Source organism: Aquarana catesbeiana, linkage group LG05 (genome assembly GCF_042186555.1).
Source record: "Aquarana catesbeiana isolate 2022-GZ linkage group LG05, ASM4218655v1, whole genome shotgun sequence".
NCBI lineage: Eukaryota > Metazoa > Chordata > Amphibia > Anura > Ranidae > Aquarana > Aquarana catesbeiana.
This window is the reverse complement of record NC_133328.1, coordinates 3783602-3796777: the sequence shown is the minus strand read 5'-3', so window position 1 is coordinate 3796777 and position 13176 is coordinate 3783602. Positions and strand designations below refer to the sequence as shown.

General features: G+C 47.7%; 1 non-coding gene and 1 pseudogene across 1 annotated transcript; both read right to left on the bottom strand.

The window, feature by feature from the left end:
• Positions 1 to 9910: 9910 nt before the first annotated feature.
• On the bottom strand, positions 9911 to 10083 carry LOC141146482 (U2 spliceosomal RNA; annotated as a pseudogene).
• A 29-nt stretch (positions 10084 to 10112) lies between these two features.
• Positions 10113 to 10200, bottom strand: TRNASTOP-UCA (transfer RNA opal suppressor (anticodon UCA)). Its single transcript has one exon. It is a non-coding gene; the product is annotated as a tRNA-Sec (tRNA).
• Between the last annotated feature and the right edge of the window lie 2976 nt (positions 10201 to 13176).

The following is a 13176-nucleotide window of genomic DNA, read 5'->3' as shown; positions in this document are numbered from 1 at the left end:
TACTTTGGTGAAGCTCCTTTGGCACCAATTACATCCTCAAGTCTTGTTGAGTATGATGCTACAAGCTTGGCACACCTATTTTTGGTCACTTTCTCCCATTCTTCTTTGCAGGACCTCTCAAGCTCCATCAGGTTGGATGGGGAGCGTCGGTGCACAGCCATTTTCAGCACTCTCCAGAGATGTTCAATTGGGTTCAAGTCTGGGCTCTGGCTGGGCCACCCAAGGACATTCACAGAGTTGTCCCGTAGCCACTCCTTTGTTATCTTGGCTGTGTGCTTAGGGTTGTTGTCCTTTTGGAAGATGAACCTTCAACCCAGTCTGAGGTCCAGAGCGCTCTGGAGCAGGTTTTCATCAAGGATGTCTCTGTACATTGCTGTGTTCTTCTTTCCCTCGATCCTGACTAGTCTCCCAGTTCCTGCCGCTGAAAAACATCCCCACTTTATAAACCTGGTTTGGCTATGTACAAGAACATTATTCTACTTTGTATTCTATGAATGTATTGTACAATGTAATACTTCGGAATGTGCTTTGTTTATTGTACTGTTAAAAGTTGTTATTAAACTTTATTCTGATTTAAAAAAAAAAAAGAAAAACATCCCCACAGCATGATGCTGCCACCACCAAGCTTCACAGTGGGGATGGTATTGGTCAGGTGATGAGCGGTGCCTGGTTTCCTCCAGACATGACGCTTGTCATTCAGGCCAAAGAGTTTAATCTTTGTTTCATCAGACCAGAGAATTTTGTTTCTCGTGGTCTGAGAGTCCTTCAGGTGCCTTTTGGCAAATTCCAGGTGGGCTGTCATGTGCCTTTTACTGAGGAGTGGCTTCCGTCTGGCCACTCTTGACTAAGGCCCTTCTCCCCCAATCACTCAGTGTGGCCAGGTGGCCTGCTCTAGAAATAGTCCTGGTGGTTTGTCTTGGGGGGGATTTCGGGGATTGGGGGGAATTTGTGCTGGGGGTGGATTTGGAGTGGGAATGGGAAGGATGTATACTTGGAGGGGAAATTTGAGGGGTAGGGGATTTGTGTTAGGAGGGGTGACCTTTTTATTTTTTTTTGCTGGGGGGTATTTGTGCTGGGGGAATTTGGGGGGGAAAGATTTGTTCTGAGAGGGGGCATTTTTTTTGTTGGTGGGGGGACCTTTGTCTTGGGGGGGGGGTTTTAGGGATGGAAAGGAGATTTGTTCTGGGAGGGAGGATTTCAGGGGGAGGGGGGATTGTACTGGGAGGAGGGGAGATTTACGCTCAATTTTTTTTAAGGGGGGGGGGGTAATTTTTGCTGACACATAATGCTCATACATCTTGACATTTTCACCCGGTGTCTAGATGACCTTGTCCCGGCACTGCATAGACCCCCTTTAAGTCTTAGAGGTCCAGATTCCGGTGGCGGTGAATGCGGCGAGTAGCGGGAGTCGTACTGCCGGGTCTCGTATGCTCATTGGCCTAATAATGCATTTCTTTGTCGCTTCTAATGCCTTTATTTGATTTCCATGGACAGGGAGGAGGAAAGTTCTGTAAAGCCCTCAATCCCCGGCAGCTCGGTGACTTGCACGCAGTTGGGGACATCTGTCTTGGAGTGACAAGGGTGTTAAGCTCTATTTATCTAAGTTGGACATGCGGGCCTGCAGACGGCGGCACACCGCGAACAGACTGCATGAAATAGAGATTTTGGGATCGCCGCGTCTTCAATGTCAATAGGAATTAGGTGGAGATTTTATCTGCAGCTCTCAGTCAGCTTGATGCCTTTTTCAGCCTCAAATGCGTCCTTAAGTGGAACGTTCTGCATTTTAATGGGTGTTTAGCATCTGCTAAAGTGCAAAGAGGAAAAAAATAAAGAGTTTTTGCTTAAATCTGACCTCCAGCCTTCCCTTCGGTCTTGCAGAGTTGCATTGGCTCCTCTCCCGGATTGAACCGGCTTCCTCTGATTTCACTGCACACTGTGAGCTTCTAACAATGTGCATTAGAAGCTGCAGCAAGTCAGATAGAGCCCCGCCTCTTTTCCTGGCTGGCTTATTGTAGCACCCTCCTAGTTAGGCCGCTAGGAGGATAGGTACATTTAGTTCGTTTTGGCTCCTCAGTGATCATTGGAGCTGCTATTGGTTTCTTTGGGCTGTTCTAGATCTCACAGGTTGCAGGCTTGACTATTTCCCCCCTGCCTTCTAGAGGCTTCTAGAACATATGGGGCTGGGAGAGTCTTCTGGGGAGGTGAGCCCAGTAGGTGGCTGGGGAGAACATCTTGAGTAACCAGGTTCTTGTCCTGCTGGAGAAGGTCCAATGCTTCAGGGGCTGCAGCTCCTTCGAGGCAGTTCCACTGGAGTTTGCTGGTGTTCATCAAGGTCTTAGCTGTGGCAGATCTGAGGGGCTTATTCCTGTATATATATCCTATATATCCTAAGTATCTTTGAAGATAACTAAAGGACTTCCTCTAAGAATCTAGTCTGGAGTGCTCACTGAAGAGTGTCAGGTGGACGCCGGAGGGTGTGGAGCTGTCCTGTGACATTGTTAGTACTGACCTGAGCTTAAGAACATGGTGACTGTATGCTGCTTATTTTTGGGGTGATAAGGGACAGCTCTTACACGGTCTCAGTTCTGGCCATTCCCCTTTACCCCGAGACGACGACTGTTCAGAGAAGCCTAGCATAATGAAATGTGTCCTCCTGTTACTACACAGTGTTCTTGGAGTATCCCATACCACCCCAAACCCTCTCCTGTTCTTCAAGCAACAAATCTTAAAAATACATCCCCCTAGCCTGTTTATTTTTGAATGTATAGGGATGATTCTATTGTAATGAAGGACTCTGATATGATGGGGAGCCTCTGAAGTGAAGAGGGATCTCTGATGTGATAGGGGGCTCTTATATTTACCAGGGGCCTCTGATGTGATGGGGGACCTTTTATGTGATGGAGGATCTCTGATGTGATGAGGGACCTCTGATGTGATGGGGGGGTCTCTGATGTGATGAGGGACCTCTGATGTGATGAGGGGGATCTCTGATGTGATGGGGGGGTCTCTGATGTGATGAGGGACCTCTGACATAATGAGGGGCCTCGGACATGTTGGGGGATCTCTGATGTGATGGGGAACTCTGATGTAATGGGGGACCTCTGACGTGTTGGGGGATCTCTGATGTGATGGGGGGGGCTCTGACATGATGGGGCACCTCTGATGTGATGGGGGGGTCTCTGATGTGATGAGGGACCTCTGATGTGATGAGGGGGATCTCTGATGTGATGGGGGGGTCTCTGATGTGATGAGGGACCTCTGACATAATGAGGGGCCTCGGACATGTTGGGGGAACTCTGATGTGATGGGGGAACTCTGATGTGATGGGGGACCTCTGACGTGTTGGGGGATCTCTGACGTGATGGGGGGGACCTCTGACGTGATGGGGGTCTCTGATGTGATGGGGGGCCTCTGATGTGATGGGGGGGCTCTGACATGATGGGGCACCTCTGATGTGATGGGGGGGGCTCTGACATGATGAGGGACCTCTGATGTGATGGGAGGACCTCTGACATGATGAGGGACCTCTGATATGATAGGGTGGTGGGGTCGTTGATGTGATGGGAGGAACTCTGATGTAATGGGGATGTCTGATGTGATGGGGGATCTCTGATGTGATGGGGGGGATCTCTGATGTGATGAGGGGCCTATGATGCGATTGGTGGATCTTTGATGTGATGGGAAGACCTCTGATGTGATGGGGGCCTATGATGTGATTGGGGGATCGTTGATGTGACGGGGGATCTCTGATGTGATGAGGTGATTTTTGATGTCATGGGGGACCTCTGATGTGATGGGGACCTCTGATGTGATGGGGGATCTCCGATATAATGGTAAAACCTCTGATGTGATGGGGGGATCTTTTATGTGATGAGGGGCCTCTGACATGATGAGGGATCTTTAATGTAAGAGGGAGACTGATGTAAAGGGGGCTCCGATGTTATGGGTGAACCTCTGAAGTGAAGAGGGGCCTCTGATGTGATGGACATGTCTGATGTGATGGGAAAACCTCTGATGTGATGGGGGGGATCTCCGATATAATGGTAAAACCTCTGATGTGATGGGGGGATCTTTGATGTGATGAGGGGCCTCTGACATGCAATGCCAAGCTGCTGCTAATAAAGCAAACAGAATATTGGCATTAAAAAGGGGATCAACTCCAGAGATAAAACGATAATTCTCCCGCTCTACAAGACTCTGGTCCGGCCGCACCTGGAGTATGCTGTCCAGTTCTGGGCACCAGTCCTCAGGAGGGACGTACTGGAAATGGAGCGAGTACAAAGAAGGGCAACAAAGCTAATAAGGGGTCTGGAGGATCTTAGTTATGAGGAAAGGTTGTGAGCTCTGAACTTATTCTCTCTGGAGAAGAGACGCTTGAGAGGGGATATGATTTCAATATACAAATACCGGACTGGTGACCCCACAATAGGGATAAAACTTTTTCGCAGAAGAGAGTTTAATAAGACTCGTGGCCACTCATTACAATTAGAAGAAAAGAGGTTTAACCTTAAACTACGTAGAGGGTTCTTTACTGTAAGAGCGGCAAGGATGTGGAATTCCCTTCCACAGGCGGTGGTCTCAGCGGGGAGCATTGATGGCTTCAAGAAACTATTAGATAATCACCTGAATGACCGCAACATACAGGGATATACAATGTAATACTGACACATAATCACACACATGGGTTGGACTTGATGGACTTGTGTCTTTTTTCAACCTCACCTACTATGAACTATGAACATGATGAGGGATCTCCAATGTGAGGGGGAGACTGATGTAAAGAGGGCTCCGATGTTATGGGTGGACCTCTGAAGTGAAGAGGGCCCTCTGATGTGAACAGGGAGCTTGATGTGATAGCAGGACCCCTGATGTAAAGGGGGAACACTAATGTAAAAGTGGGCATTTAACGTATAGGGGTGCTCTGATATGATGGGGGCCTTGAATGTGATGTATTTTGCATACTTTAAAAGCATACTACCACTGAAAAAAAGTCGAAAAATCCTGTCCTGAGCTACACCTGCAGACTGAGAGCTCCAAACTCTAGGTGAAGGAAGAGTAAAATCATCCCTCCAGAGTCCCCTTCAGTCTTGCACAGTTGTCCAGGCTCCTCTCCTGGACTGAAATGGCTTCTCTGATTTCACCGCACACTGTGAGCTTCTCACAATGCAGCAATGGATCACAAAAAATAATAATTCTTTTGCCTGCTGAGGTCACAAGCGATTGATAACTATGAAATGATTGGTTGCCACAGAGGTGTATGTGGGCCAGGATGGGGGAATATTGTAATAATAAAACAGAAAAGGAGCAGCCATGTTGCTAGTATAGTTTCCAGTTTGGGAGTTTTCGTTTTAACAACTATACTGTCCTCTGGCGGAATACATCTAAAGATGGCCGCCCTCGCTGGTCACAATAACAGGTTTGGAGCTGTAATATAATAATTATATCCGGCTACATTTTTCTCTTCCAGCAATCCCGGTCTGATGTCGCGGTCCTGACCCGGATCATTAACAACACGAATGTGAATCATCGGGACGCTCCTTATTGAAGAAGGATCTCCAAAGGGACCTCAGACTTTATATATCAGTCATGTCCCCGCTCATGGCGGACCAATGAGAATACAATCACAACCCCGAAATAAAGAATTAAATCATAAGACGGAAGGAACGGATTCCGAAGACTTGTCTGACCTCCAATTACTCCGTACAAAGCACAGAATTAATAAGAGAAGAGGAGCGCGGGATGTGAAACCCGTTAACACTAATTCCTCATCATAGGGAGGACAATGGGGAAATTTTGGTGCCTACATAATGAATAGACTATATACAGTATATGGTATGTTTGCTGTATATATGAGATCCTATCACTATTAGACTAGAAGTTGGACTGTATAGACCAGATCAGGGTTTCTTAACCAGGGTTCCATGGAACTGTAGGGTTCCTCCAATGGTTGCTAGAGGTTCCTTGAGCAATGACCAATTTTTGCCTCTCGCATAAGTTCCCAGTGACACCAATGATCTTTTTAGCTATCTGTAGGGGGGAAATTATTCCCCAAGACTGCAGATGTGACCACAGCATTCTTCCACTGACCATCACACCAATGTATCACGAGTTGTAGATATAGCCATTTTTAACAGGGGTTCCTTCAGACCGAAACGTTATTTCAAGGGTTCCTCTGTGTTGAAAAGGTTGAGAAAGTCTGGACCAGATGATTGTAGCGACCTCCTAGACCTCCAGTGGCCTGATGGTAACCTCAAGGGTTAGGGAGAGCTGGTGTCCTTCCTTGTAGAGTGGGTTCACTGGCATGGTGGGTGTCATACAAAATGAAATGATGGGCGCCAGTCACTTTTTGAATGAGAACAAGAGATTTATTGTCTCTTAACAAGAACTGTGGGAGAGCGGGCACCCTTAAGTAGATGCAATGTTAATTGGCCGACTCCGAGACACTATAGGTAGACAGCTATACAGGGAAAGGCCTCCAGCTGGATATCACATCTGCATAGGTAGGACCGCTGTTTCCTATGGCAACTGAACCTGTAAGTCACTAAAAATAATTGTACATAACTCTTGGTAACACAGAATAGTTCTTCTCTTATCTCACAGTATCCCACTGTAGGTCTTCACTCACTGAGCTCCCAGTCTCTCACTAGACTTCCAGATCCCAGCCGTCTCCAGATCCCCTGAGCTCTTCCACAGCTATCCCACTGCATTCTCCTCAAGTATTACCCCCGCTAATCTGCTGGGTCCCTGGCTTGGCACTGGCTGAATCTTTCCCACTTCTGAGAGGACTGCTCTGGTACTTGCTCAAGCTTACTCACAGTGGTCTCCGGTAATAAGGTGGATGGTCTCTTAGTGGCGACTGCTTACCCTCTACCTCCGACCACACTTGGTTCCCCGTCTGGCAGAACCTTCACAACTCGGTTGGACTCCAATCCTGCAGTCCCAACCTTGGAACCTGAACTTAAAGACTTTGTGCCACAGACTGCAATCGACACACTTTGGTGTGTTGAACGGACTCTTCTGTGGAACCCATTCACAGGAGGACATTGACAGCGCCTGGCGGGTTCTGTGTTGCTTTAAGGACGCTGTATGGTGCGCCAGAAAGCACCTCATCCACCAGTGGGAGAAAGGATGTCCATGGAGGAATGTCGCAGATTGGTCCACAGTCTGCTCAGAGACTATAACTTGATGGACTTTAAGGAAGAAGAGGAGGTCTGAAGATGTCCCCCCCCCCTATGTATCCTTTGGCCGTTCAATAAAGCTTCAGGCCTGTGAACTCTCCCCCCCCCACCCCCTACCCCCATTACACCCGTTGCATGTTGAGATGCAATTTGTCTGACTTGCTAGTAACATGTTTTTAGTTAATGCTTTCAGGGGAATGCGGCGTCATGCATGATGTGATGTTTCAGGGTTTCATTATTCTGCGCAACACATCAGGCATCACACCGCAGGATGAATGGAATTTATTTGTATGCTTGGAAATGTATTGTTATGTAGTGTATTTATGCGCTGAGTCGCAGTACAGAGTGGAATGTACCCTGTCGAAGTATTTGTTTTTTGTATATTTCTATGCAAAATCAGGGCTTTTTCTCAGCAGGGATGTGGGGGAACGCAGTTCCAGCACCTTCATAACTGAATTTATGCAATGGCAAAGGGTGCTGGGATGTTCTGGAGGGTCTAGTAATGCTGGCTGCTGGGGAATCTATTGTTGCTGGAAGGGATCTATTTTTGCAGAGAAAGGGGGTCTATTGTTACTGTGGAGGTCTTCTGTTGCTCCAGGGGATCATTTGTTGCTGGAGTGGGTCTTATGTTGTTGGGGGTGGGGGCAGTTGTTGCTGGGAGGGATCTACTGTTAAGAGAGGGGTCTGTGTTGCTGGCTGCTGGAGGGTCTATTGATACTGGCTACTGGGTAATCTATTGTTGCTGGAGGGGATCTATTTTTGCAGGGGAGGGTCTATTGATGGTGGCTGTTGGGAGACCATTGTTGCTGGGGTGGATCTATTTTCCTTTGGGTGTCCATTGTTGTTAGATCTAGTTACTGCTTTCATTATCATTAACAAATTCCATACAAAATAACACCACAAAATGATACTTAGTTCTGAAAGGGGTGGTACTGGGAGGTGGGTAAGGGGTGGGCCCTCAAGCACTAAGGAAACTTCCGGGATCAGGTGCAGATGAGCGACCAGCATGCACGGCCCGTCCTCGCACATGCACGCCCGTTCTCGCGCATGCACCGCCCGTTCAAGCGCATGCACCGTATATACTTCTGACGTTGGAAGTGCCCGCCCCCCCCTTGTGATGGCAACAAAGCCGCCCTCGGCGCTGCCCACTGACTCCTGGGAAATGTTGACAAGCATCTCCCAGGAGCACTAGCGAGCATGGGCGACGAGGGAAATGACGTCAGGCGACAGGGAGAGGAGGAGGCAGATTACGAGGGACCCCCCTAGCAACAGTCATGAAAAGGTGAATAAAAAACAAATTTTTTTTCCAAATGTTATTAATTGTTTTTAATGCAGCTGAATAATGCAAAAATAATTTTAGGAGTGGAACTCCACTTTAAATTAAAGGTCAGACACACTTCACAGTTATTTTACTGCTGACCGCCAACGCCCAGAGGCATGGGCATCCACAGAACTTTTTTCAGAGGGGGGCATCATTTTAAGCTCACCCTTGCAATATAAAAAGATGTACATTCTCTAGGCTATATTTATATGGGCATGGTATGCCTGGCCTGAGTAATTTCCAATACAAAGTATTGCTCCTCCTAACTGCTATTACCTGTGGTTCTTCTTCTGTTGCTTACAACGGTATACGCCACTCACTTCAGATTAGGATTTCCTGTAATGTGATGATGAGCAGGCACTGGCAGCGTATCACTCAGCGGCTCGGCCACTGACTGCACTGAGTGGGCGGCGGATCTACACAGAACATGTACACAGGCAGGCAGCCAATCACTGAAGAGGAGCGGCGGAATGGCCGAGCTGCCGAGCCATCTCATCCAATGATCGGGCCGGGGAGGTGAGGGAGGGACATCAGATGTGTCAGGACAGAGAGCAGCCTGCTTACTCAGAAAAGGTCAGCGGCGGCCACGGCGGACAATGCAGCTGGCAACTGTAACAACTTCTTGACAATTCGGGGGGAGGGGGGGGCAATTGCCCCCCCTTGCCCCTACCTGCGGACACCCATGCCCAGAGGGTGGAATTGAAGAGACCAACCCCCACCAGCCAAAAGGCTCAGAAGACTCCACTCCTCATGATCAGCCGAAGGCAACCAAGGAGCATTGGGCGAGGGGCTCTCCCAAAGAGAGAAACCAACACCCCCCACACACACACACACACACACACACACACACACACACACACACACACACGGCCCCTGACATCACCAAAGAGCCACACATATCGTTCAGTATATATAATGCTGTACAGGACTGTCAGAGACTGCAGACCTAATAGAGGAAATGAGGGTCAGAGAGTGAGGACATTGGGGGAGGGGGCTGGGGGACAGGATATATTGTTGGGTGGGGAGATGCTGCAGAAGACAATACAAATCTGGGAAGATGTTACATGAGACTGGTAGAGATCAATGTTATGGTCTTAATCAATGTTCCCACTAAAGACTGCTGAGGGCCACACATCATATACCAAAGAGCCGCGTGCGCCCCCCCCCAGGCTGTAGGTTGGGCTCCAGGGTGCCAATGGCTTGACCCTGCATCCTGGTAACAAAAATTGCCCCGGTCTCTGCCAAAAGGCCTAGCCCATGAAGTAACAGGTGTTGATGGCCTGGTGCTGTTTCATAAAATGGGATCCCAAACCCATCGTGTTACTCCAGCGCTGGGTCACCACTCCCATTGCCCCTCAGAACCACAACAGGGAAATACTCCCAAACTTCACCCTACCCAGTGGGGGCTTAATTTGGGTTTTTTTCCCACCAGAAGGGCCCTCAGGACCCCCCATCATACCAGCAAGGATACTATACAGCCAGCCAGCCCAGCTTGAAGATCAGAATGATGGCAGAGTGCCCCCTACTGCACAATGATAAGAACAGGTACTACACTTCATCTTAACCAAAAGGTGAAGAAAGGATTCATGAGTTCCTCTACCACAGACCACCAACGCCCAGAAGGGTGGAATTGAGCCACTCTGCCGCTAGGCAGCTACAGGTTTGAAGCCTGCACCCCAGACCACTGAGGGTCATCTGGGCAAAATTATAGGCTATCCCATGTTGTATATAAAGCCAGAGCTGATTGGACGATTCAGCTTAGGGAGGAATTTTGATTTTTTTTCCACCTAAATATAAAAAGAAAATTCTAATGTTAGGATTGTGATTGGCAGGGGGCTCAACGAATAATCCAATCACAATTTAGTATATACAAGATGAGACGCAGCAGTGAGCAGAGACCGTGCCGGCCCAGCTGCATGTTGTGCTGTGAAAAGCATTCTGGGTATTGGCAGATGGGAACAGATTTACATATTTAAAGAGTTAAAAAAAAAAAAGGTTGAACTCCCATCCGCTTATCAGAGATGAAGACTTTGTACCGTTTTATCAGTTTTTAGATAAACAGATTGTTGGAAGAAATATAATCTTTGTTGCTTTTTTTCTTTTTTTTAAAGCCGTGCCTCTGTATGGAATGTGATTATTGATGATATATGTACACTATGTTACACACTCTGCTTTCTTGCTTGTAGTTCTCACAATGCAAGCCTGATGAGCCAACCATCGCATTAAAATCAACGCACACCCTGTGTGGCTGAAAGCTCAACAGTGATTTTCTTAGAGCTCCCTCTAGTGGTTATCCTACACCCCATTCCATATCCACTTGCCCTCCAGAAGATTTACCCCCCTTCATGACCAGGCCATTTTTTTTTTTGCCATACAGCACTGCGTTATTTTAAGTGACACTTGCGCGGTCGTGTGACGTTGTGTACAAATAAAAATGACGTCCTTTTTTCCCCACAAATAGAGCTTTCTTTTGGTGGTATTTGATGTGAGGTTCTTATTTTTTGCGCTATAAACAAAAAAAAAAGAGCGACAATTTTGGAAAAAAATATATATATATTTTCTTCTATAAAACATCCAATAAAAAAATTGTAAAGAAAATCAAATTTCTTCATCAATTTAGGTCGATATGTATTCTGCTACATATTTTAGGTACAAAAAAATCCCAATTAGAATATATTGATTGGTTTGCGCGAAAGTTATAGCGTCTACAAACGACGGGATAGATTTATGGACTTTTTATTCTTTTTTTTTTTTACTAGTAATGGCGGTGATCGGTGATTTTTAGCGGGACTGCGACATTGCAGCGGACATATCTGACACCAACTGACACTTTGTGGGAACCAGTGAGACTAATACAAAGATCAGTGCTAAAGACATGCACTGTCACTGTACTAATGACACTGGCAGGGAAGGGGTTGAATATCTAGGGGTGATCAAAGGGATAAATGTGTGCCTAGCCAGTGTTTATGTGCGCTGCTTTTACTAAGGGATGTGATTTGCAGGGAAACAAAATCCATCACTTCCGCCATCAGGATGGAGATCTGTATTGTTTAGAGCTCAGTTCTGTGCCTCTCCTCGCCGATCAGCGGGTGCCGGTGGTCATCCATTGCACCAGCCGATCGGCTTCTCCTGTGAGCAATCACAGCAGAGGTGGCGCGCCAGAAGCGCACGTGCACACTCCCCCTCCTATGCTGAAGTGCAGAATCACATGTATATACGTGATTCTGCACAGAGCGGCCGCCCTCTAGCAGTAAAACTGGATATATGGCAGTTGGCAACTGGATATAGATTACAACTTTTATCAATATAATAATATAAAGAGTAACATTGTAAAAGTGACATAAAAATTACTTTGAAGTAAAACTTTCATCAGAAAATGAAGTCCTGCTGGATGACTTCGGCCCCTTTTGCAGGTATAGATATGTAAAACATTAAAAATAAATAAGTATACTGTTTAAAATCAGTAATGTACGGTCTCACCCTGCTCTGCACATGCTCAGTTGCTCACTATTCTAGGCACCGTGCCTAAAATCAGAGCCCCTAGAGCAGGGGTCTCAAACTGGCGGCCCTCCAGCTGTTGCAAAACTACAAGTCCCATCATGCCTCTGCCTCTGGGTGTCATGCTTGTAACTGTCAGTCTTGCAATGCCTGATGGGACTTGTAGTTTTGCAACCCCTGGAGGGCCGCCAGTTTGAGACCCCTGCCCTAGAGGCTGATCAGCTGACAACTTTAAGATTTACTGTTGCTGAAGGGGGAAGAAAGCAAACAGGAATGACGCCGACTGCGCAGGGGGAACACAAATTAGGGAGGAAGCAGTGGCATCGGGAGGGGGGGCTGAGGGGGGCCGGAGCCCCAAGTGGGCCCCCAAAAAAACCCTGGGTCTCGGGCATTCATAATTGTATTATTAGCTCCGAGCGGCCGCAAACAAAGAGTCAGACTGCCACTGACTGTCTCACTCAGCGCAGCCAGGGGGGATCAATCTGACTCCGAGCATGACCAAGTGACATAACAAGTCCCGCCTCCTGGACCTGGCAGCGCCTATGATGGGCGCCGCACTGCTCCAATGCCGGGACCGCGGGACGTGTGACGTCCATCATAGGCGTCCAGGAGGAAGGAATGACACTGCGGCCGCCCCGAGCACTATGAGATCCCCCGCTCGGCGCTTGCTCTGTGTAAATGGGCGGGCCGCGGGCGGCTCTCTTATCCTGCTCTGGCTGCCTGGTGCGTGCAGCCTGCTGTCTCTAAGTGGTCATGAATGGGATTGGCACCGCACACTACAGGTAAGGCTGAGCTGCAGCCTGCAGGAGTACCAAGAGGTCACCTGAAGTCTGACGTGAAAAAGGTCCCACCAGGGGATCCGAGCGACCAGCTGACACGTCTACCGGCTGGCCGAATACCCGAATGAAGCCGGAATCGGCTCCAATCGGGTCTCCGATCTAGTAACCCGAGACGATGTCATGACATCACTTCTAGTTTTCTCGGCAGCCAATGGCGCCAATTTGAAAAAAAAAAAACGAGTGTTTCAAAACGCATTTTTGAATACTTTTAAGGGCAAAGGAGGGATTTGGGGGTCTATAGCTCTTATATCCCTCCATAAAGAGGACCTGTCACAGCAATAAAAGGATCCGATTTTTTTTTTTTTTTTAAAGAGAGACAGTGTAAAAATAAATAAAATAA